Raw genomic sequence first — 8003 nt, forward strand, 5'->3', positions numbered from 1 at the left:
AAGGCCAGTTCACTCTGCAACGAATGTGGAGTGATCCTAATTTAGACAATTGGCCTCTAGGAGCAGAATATTCCAAGTGGTGGTCTGGGGGGTCTGGAACCTCTTATAGAAAGAAATCAGATGTATTTAAACTCAAGTTTACATTTTTCCAAAGAAATCTTCCATAAATGCCAATTTTAAATAAAAATACACAAGCGAATGGGAACAATTATTTAATTGAGCTCAATACGGAATAACTCTGACACTTCTTGGTTTTGCAAGATCCCAGCCTGATAGGCCACTTAGAAAAATTGTGAGACCAGCTTTACAATATTTAATGGAAATCAGTGCCATGGCAAGGGCTTGGGGGCAGGGCAGGCAACCGCCCTGGGAGCTGAAGCAAAGGGATGCCAACAGGTACTACCCAGCCAGGGTGGGGCACAGGATGGAGCCATGAGTGGCTCATTTGGGGGGGGGCACGGGGACGGAGGAAGGGCAGCTCCTGCCACTGCATGCACTCCATGTGCCCCCCAGATCTGTGCATGGGGCAAGAGAAAGCTGCTGCTGCATGGTACTGATGGAAATTAACCAGTCTGTGCACAATATTTGCTCACCTGCCCTTTACCATACACCAAAAATGCTGTTTTGTCTCTCAGAAAATTACTTACTTTGAGTGAGTGGGCAGGATAGAATTTTTCAAGGCTGAACTAAAAGATACTAGGAATATTCTTCATAAAGGCGGGGTACTTGAAATAGGACAAAATGTTTAATAGAAAAAGCTTATTAAGGAAGTATTGGCTTTGATTGTTTTATGAAGGTTTTGACCTACATCATGGCATACTTTTGTCATTTCGAAGTGCATGAGTATGCTTTATTTGTGGGGTTCAATAATAAAATACTGAAGTACAAGGGAGTAAGAAAATTGTGGGGCTCATTTTTTGTTCACATTTTTCATGGAATAAAAGTGTGGCTTGATTCTCTGCTCATGCTCAACTATCACATTTACTACTGCATTAGGGAACACACTAGACAAATTCAGCTAATAGCTTTCCTTTCTCCCTGAAAAGCTCAGGCCTCAACCTCAGTGAGGAAAAGCTCAGAGCTAGCATGTTATCAGCAAGCCATCAGACCAAGCACCGTTAGCTTTAGCTGTATCTGTGACTCCCAAGTCTCATCCCACAAGGAGCAACCTTAGGTTATATTAATATATCAGGCCCCCTTGAGTCTGTGTCCTGATTTAATACCAATCTAATATAGATTGGTTAGAGATAGTCAGCATGGATTTACAAAAGGGAGGTCATGCTTAACAAACTTGATTCATTTCTTTGAGGAAGTGACAATGAGAGTGGACAGGGGTGAAGAAGTAGACATAATTTACTTGGACTTGAAAAGGCTCTCAATACAGTGCCAAATAACAGATTAATTTATAAGGTTAGCAAATACGGCACCGATGGTGAAATACTCAATTGGATATAAAATTAGCTTGGTAACAGAGGACAGGGAGTGGCAGTAATGGTTATATATCACATAGGAGGACATAATATTACACCAAGGGGGACACATTTGCAAATATGAAAGTGGGAAGGATGGGTAATATCAAAAGAAAACTCTGTTGTGAATAGACAAGGGGGAAGCAAGTCAACACTCTTACAAGTAATTTATGCAACTGAACATGAAAAGTATGAAATAATGAGGACTGAATTGAAAAAACCCGACCTAATTGATCATGCTGTGAACAGTCAAAAATGTTAAGCAGCATCAATCAAGAAAAAAAATCTGCAACCAGGAGCAGTTAGAAATATGAAATCCTGAGCTCCAGCTCTTGTAGTAGTTAAGAAAGTACACAGAATTCTGGGGAAGCTGTACTACAGGGACAGAAAACAAAAGTCACAGGAAGACATTCATTGTGAGACTAAAACTAAGACCCTATTTGGAGTAATGTGTGAAACAAATGTGTTTACAGGAAGGAGAGTGGAAATTCAGACGAGGTACAAAAAGGGTAACAAGGATCTTTAAACATCAAGTATTTATAAAACTCAATAGAACCACAGCAGAAATTGGACTCAGCCTTACAATGGTAAGCCTACCAACAGGAAAGGCTTACCTAAGTACATAGCATAAAGGAATGGGAAGGTCATATTTATAAAACATGGCAAAGTATCCCATTCATCAGCAGTTGTTCTGCTGTTTGAAGTAGATACGATGTATGTGTGATATTTCATTGTTTGCACAATTCAGATTTTAGATTTCTGAACCTGAATTATTAGGGAGTGATCTGTGTAATCCAGAATTTTCTGAAACACGATGCTGTTTAATTATGAAAAGCTAGCTTGGTCCTTTGCATCAACATTTTATGGCACTTTACCTTGGCAACCATTAGATGAATTAGTAAGACAATACGGTACTGATTGTGTAGCCCATCCTGCGCACATTGACTTCAGGTTTTCCTTGCAACTATTCTTCCCCTATTTCTTCACCTCTCCTATGCTCACTGTTCTCCTCCCTCCTCTATACTCTCCACTTCTTCATTCAGCTCTTTTCTTCCATCCTTATGCATTCCCACATGGATTTTCATTTGCCTTTTGCTTTTCTTATATTCATTTGTCTGAAGTGTCAGGATGAGAAAAGAAGCTAACAGGATCATTTTAAGTGGCCAGGCTCAGGCAAAATACTGGTAGAAGTGAATGACAGTGCTCTTTAGATTTTGTCCTTATGTACTTCAGGGAGGCAGGAGAGGATCCTTCCTCTCCCTTTCATTTTCTCATTAGAGCTAATGACTTAGGGAATCTCTTTCCTCTGTGTCTCCCAGGAAGAAGGGCACCTCTTCTGCTACTATTATCGGATGTTCTGCTGTTACCCTATTGGTAAGAAGCTGGTGGCTCAAGAAGCAGTTTAGGTAGGTACCACTACCTTAGCACTGCTTCCATTTCCCATTTCTTTACCTCCCTGATTCACGTTATCAACCAAAGAGGGGAAACTGCATTCTACAAAGCCAGAGAAAGAGATGGAAGAGGAATGACAGTGCTTTCCTGCAATCCCTTACTTTGAACACTTGCAATAATCACGTCTTTAGACTTTATAACTTTCAAAAAGTGTAGCTTGTGAACTATGAGGTTTTTTCAGTGTTCATTTTTAAGTAATCAAGCAGAGCTGTTCAGTTAAAGTACGACTGGTTAGAATGTGGGTCAAAGTGGTGATGGGGTAAAGACAGCTTCAGGCATTGCACCAAATAGCATACCTGGGCAATGATTATTCTACAGGTTGTGTTACAAATACATATTACCCTCCTTTTCTTTATAATAAAGGAAGTCACAATAGTTTTTCCTTAAGAAAACTTGTAATACAGAAGGCAATATTAGCACTTTCTATGTGCACAGGTTCAACAAAGGTAATCAGACAGATAGTGTTGGGCGTTAAAGTTGTCTGTCTGCAGAGCAGTGCAAACCAGGGAAGATTTGTTTTAAATCAAATTGATTTAAATCATTATTCAAATCATGATTTAAATCACTGGTCAGGCAACCTTGATTTAATCATTGTTTTCTACAAAAAGTACCTTTTTGTTGTTTGGTATAACCTTAATACATATTATTAACAACTCAGAGATAGATGTAGGTTTCATTTTTAGATGATACACACTATAATTTGAAAGCAGTGATTTATTTTGATATTTTTCAGATTAATTTTGCAGCTACATCAGAGAAGTGCATTATGATTTGGTTATTTTATTTACCAAAGCTAACTGGAGCAGATACTTGTGAAGTCGTTGGGAGGTGAACTATCTCCAATTCACTAGATTAATATATGGAGGGTATTTTTGCCACGCTGTATTAGGCAGACATCAAATAAGTGCTACAGCCATATGTTATTAGTTTAGGGCTTTCTTCACTTTCTTCTAGATTTCTCATCTTTGATTTCTTCTCTCTTTCATGGCTTGGCAAGCCTGCTGCCATGATAGGTTTTCCCTTCTACCATACCGTTCCCTCACTAAATCTCAAATAAATGGAGAGGCTATACCCAGAAACTTATGCCTCAAAACTTCTGGAATATTCTGCCCAAAATGTTTCTCTTTTGTTTCTATTGCCCCTCCCTCCTTGCATTTATCTCCAGACTCCCCGTGCTTGCCCAGATCTACTCCAACGCCAATAAATCTCTATTCATTTAACTTCTTGAAACTTTGCACTTTTAGGAAGAGGTAAGGGCTTGACTCTGTGTACACAAACTTGCAGGGAGACAATAGGGCTGATAGGTAGGTAATCAGGTATGTTCTCTCTCATCTCTGTATGTTGCTGTGAACAAGGATGCTGTCTCTGGAGATACAAATCCACAGCCTGAGAACTGAAACTAAGCATCACAGAAATGCTTAACGGGATCTTCTAGACTGAGCACTGAGTCCCATTAGGTAGAGTGGTTTTCTTTAATCTTTACTAATCTATACAGGAGCCTTTGGGAGCCCCCTAAGATTATACCCCTAATATAGTCCATGGCCTGTTGTGACCTATTTATAAAACTTTTCTAAAAAGGTTACATGAATATATTGTCTCAAATAATATATAATTAGAAGTTATAATATATTTGCATTTATATAATAATATATATATATTATTTATACATAATATATAATTAGAGTTTATATGTTTACGTCCTGTCCTGATGGCTTGCCTTTTTGCCATTTCAGCTGATAAACAAGAACATTGATTGCAATGCAGCTCTTTGTGACAGAGTTTCTTATTTTCTAGGAAGTAAGCTGAAACCATTAAGTCATTTCATGGAGTCATTTCAACAAGTTGCTATTAGATGCAAATGACTTTCACTCTGGACCAAAGAAGGCAAAACTGAAGCTTTTCACTTTATCCTGGATGGTTTAAAACAGATAGAAGCCATTCATCCTGCTTTACTTAAACAACAAAAGATCAGAAACTTTTGTCCAACTTTCCTTCTCTGTAGCAATTTAGTAATATGCCTAACATGATACCTGAGTCTGAAAAAAACTGTCTCAAATTGCATATTGAAAATAACACTTTATACCCAGCTGTGTCTTCCCCCAGCTAAGTTTGGAATTTTGAATGAAATAATTTTGCAGCACCATCATCCTGTTTGGAGTTTTTAAAAACTTCCTGGCCCTGTGAGGTCATCTTGAATTCATAAAGATGCTGCTTTTCATAAACATCCTCTTGATATACTTAAAATGAAGTGTTGTATGCTACAAGATATGTTATCTGGAACCTGGTCTGAATGACCATTGCTCTTTTGGACACTGCTAAGGAAACTACTGAGAATTTTCTACATACACTGCTATACCTGTATATAACATACCCAGTATATGGACTGCTCAAGCTGGGAGGGGTTGTATAAGCTAGTATAGAAATCCTTGCTTCTCACCCTGTTATACGAAAAAATACTGGGAGTGACAGAAGGCTATATTTTTTTTAAGAAAACTTTAAATGCATATACATATGTATACATTCCGCTCAGTCCGCGGGTTAGCATGCATCCAACATTTTCGAGATGTGTGTGAACATTGTGCAAATTATTCAAATCTTACCTGAAAATTTGTGGTGCTGTTGACATCCCAATGGATCCCGATTTTTCAGTGTATACAGCAAACTTGCTGTATGGATGACAGTTAATTACATTAAGATAGTTGATAACTTGCCCTCTAGCACACCCCCAAATAAAAATAAATAAATAAATGCAGCATTAAGGAAAAATACTATATAAATTGCTCTGAAAGCAGTGACACGATATGGCTAATGCAACTTCCAGGGAGCAATATCAGTTAGTTAGCTGTCAGCTGCAGTGCATCATAAGCATTGTTTTGACAAGAACATCTTGCAGTAATAGTGATATGTCCTACCAAAAATGGTATTGAAATCTTCCTGGAGATTTTCTCTTCCTTTAATTTTTCAAAGTCACTATATTTTGAACAGCCATTTGTACTCTCCCTTGCAGCCTCTTCATCTGGGTCTAAGTAGACGGTATAATAAGTAGACAGTATAATAGAGCTATGCCTGAGTAGTGAGTCAGAATACAAGTTTTTAGGGGTGTGTGAAACAGGCTGTATTTGATTTGGCTTCAGATTTGGCCTGAATCGTGGACAGTGATTTGAGTCATTGATTCAGATCACTGTCTCCAATTCGATTCTGCCAAATCCGAACCTGAAGATTCAATGCCAATTCAGAAAATCAGCAATTCGGCCATAGACACAGCTTTAAATGTTTTTTCTACATACCTCGAGGTACCAGGTGTGGTTCATGAACACTGCAATGCTGGGGCAGATGGAGCATCCCACAGGAGCATGGCCCCCCCCCCAACGTGCCTGGCGGTGAACCCGAAAGTGGACTGGATCTACCACTGACCGAGCTGGGGGCCCCCCATTCACCCTTTGGCTCAGTGATCAGCTGCGGGGGGGCCCAGGGTACCCCCCCAGACCCAGGAGGCACCAGTCACCAAGCTGGGGGGGCATATGGGGGACCCCCACAATGAGCTCCCTGGCGGACCCAGAAATGGACTGGAAGTGCTTCTGGTCCACTTTCAGGTCTGCTGCTGAGTGTGCTGGGGAGCCCCCCACACTCCTGTGGGATGATCCACCCATCCCACCATCTCTGCATTCACGAGCTGCCTGGTACCTTGAGGTATGTAGAAAACATTTAAAGCTGTGTCTATGTCCGAATTGTCAAATCTTTCTGAATCTCTCCGAATCGCTTCAGAGGTTTCGAATTCGATTGGGAGAGATTAAAGGGTCTCCTGATTTGATTCGGAGATTTGGCCACTGAATTGGGCCGAATCTCTGCCGAATCGAATCAGGTATTGAAGTTTCACATAGCCCTACAAGTTTCCATATATATAGCACTTCATTGGGAAATTTTTCAGTGCAGTGCTTTGTGGTGGTGGTAGGGAAAGGCCTGTTTTGTTTCTCTGCCATGAACACATTATTAGCTGAACATTAAAGAAAGAAAAAAACATTATCCGCATTTCAAGCAGTTGTTTTGCTTCTGAAAATTCAAAATGTTATAGGTAGCAAATCACAAAATCCATTCTCCAGTGTTGTATCAATATGATAATTCCCTTATATGAAATATAACTTTCTACTGTTTTGTTTCACTTCATAACCATCTGATTTACTTGGGCATCTCCTGATTACTTTGCTCTCTTTGACTGTCACTGTGTATGCTCAGATAATGCTGAGTTGGACCAAAGCTTTTTTGTTACAAAAAAATCCTTCTTGAAATTCAGAAAACTACCCATGGGATTAGCGGATTTAGTTAATATTGGTTAAATTTTATTTGGAAGAGATATGTTAGTCTTTCATTACCCCTTTATTCTGGGCACTCTTTTCATTGCTATTTAAATTCTATTTTCCTCTCTCTTGGCTTCTTTGCCTTAGTTACTTCATAAACAAAATGTAGTGCCAACTGGAATGTGAGAGTAGAGCTGAAAGCAAAGCTGCTGACCTCTGCTCTTTTCTACCTCCTGCAAACTGGAGACATATCAAACTTAGTGTTTGCTAGCCTGGGAAGTGAAAGTCCTGAACTGCTTGGAAACGTGGGGACCCAGTTGTTCTTTGAATTTTTTTAAACGTAAATCTATTGAGCCAGATTCATACACTGTTACATATACCAGCTCATCTCAGTCTGCAAATAGATACATTGAAAGAATCAGGACTAATTGTGGAGCAATAAATTTTTTGGTGTAAGAGGATCAGAATCTGGCCCAGTGCCACTTACTAGAATGGTGCACTAGGTGGAAACAAATGAGAGGAAAGACTCAAGCCTATATGGATACTGGCAGAATATAGGGTATAACCAACACTCAGGGGTCGGTGGCACAATGACCTTCTTCCCATCCTGTATTTTCAAATATGCTTTTTTGTCTGAATAGAAGTTACAAACCTCAGCCATAGCTGAATGTATCTTATTTCCTCAAAGGAGTGGAATCAACATAATTTACTTGAACTTTTGTAACTCAGGGAGGTAACAAAGAAATCCAATACAGGAGATTGTCTAATTCATAGTTTCAGGGAAAGA

The sequence above is a fragment of the Alligator sinensis genome, unplaced genomic scaffold (genome assembly GCF_000455745.1).
Source record: "Alligator sinensis unplaced genomic scaffold, ASM45574v1 scaffold280_1, whole genome shotgun sequence".
NCBI classification, from domain to species: Eukaryota; Metazoa; Chordata; order Crocodylia; family Alligatoridae; genus Alligator; species Alligator sinensis.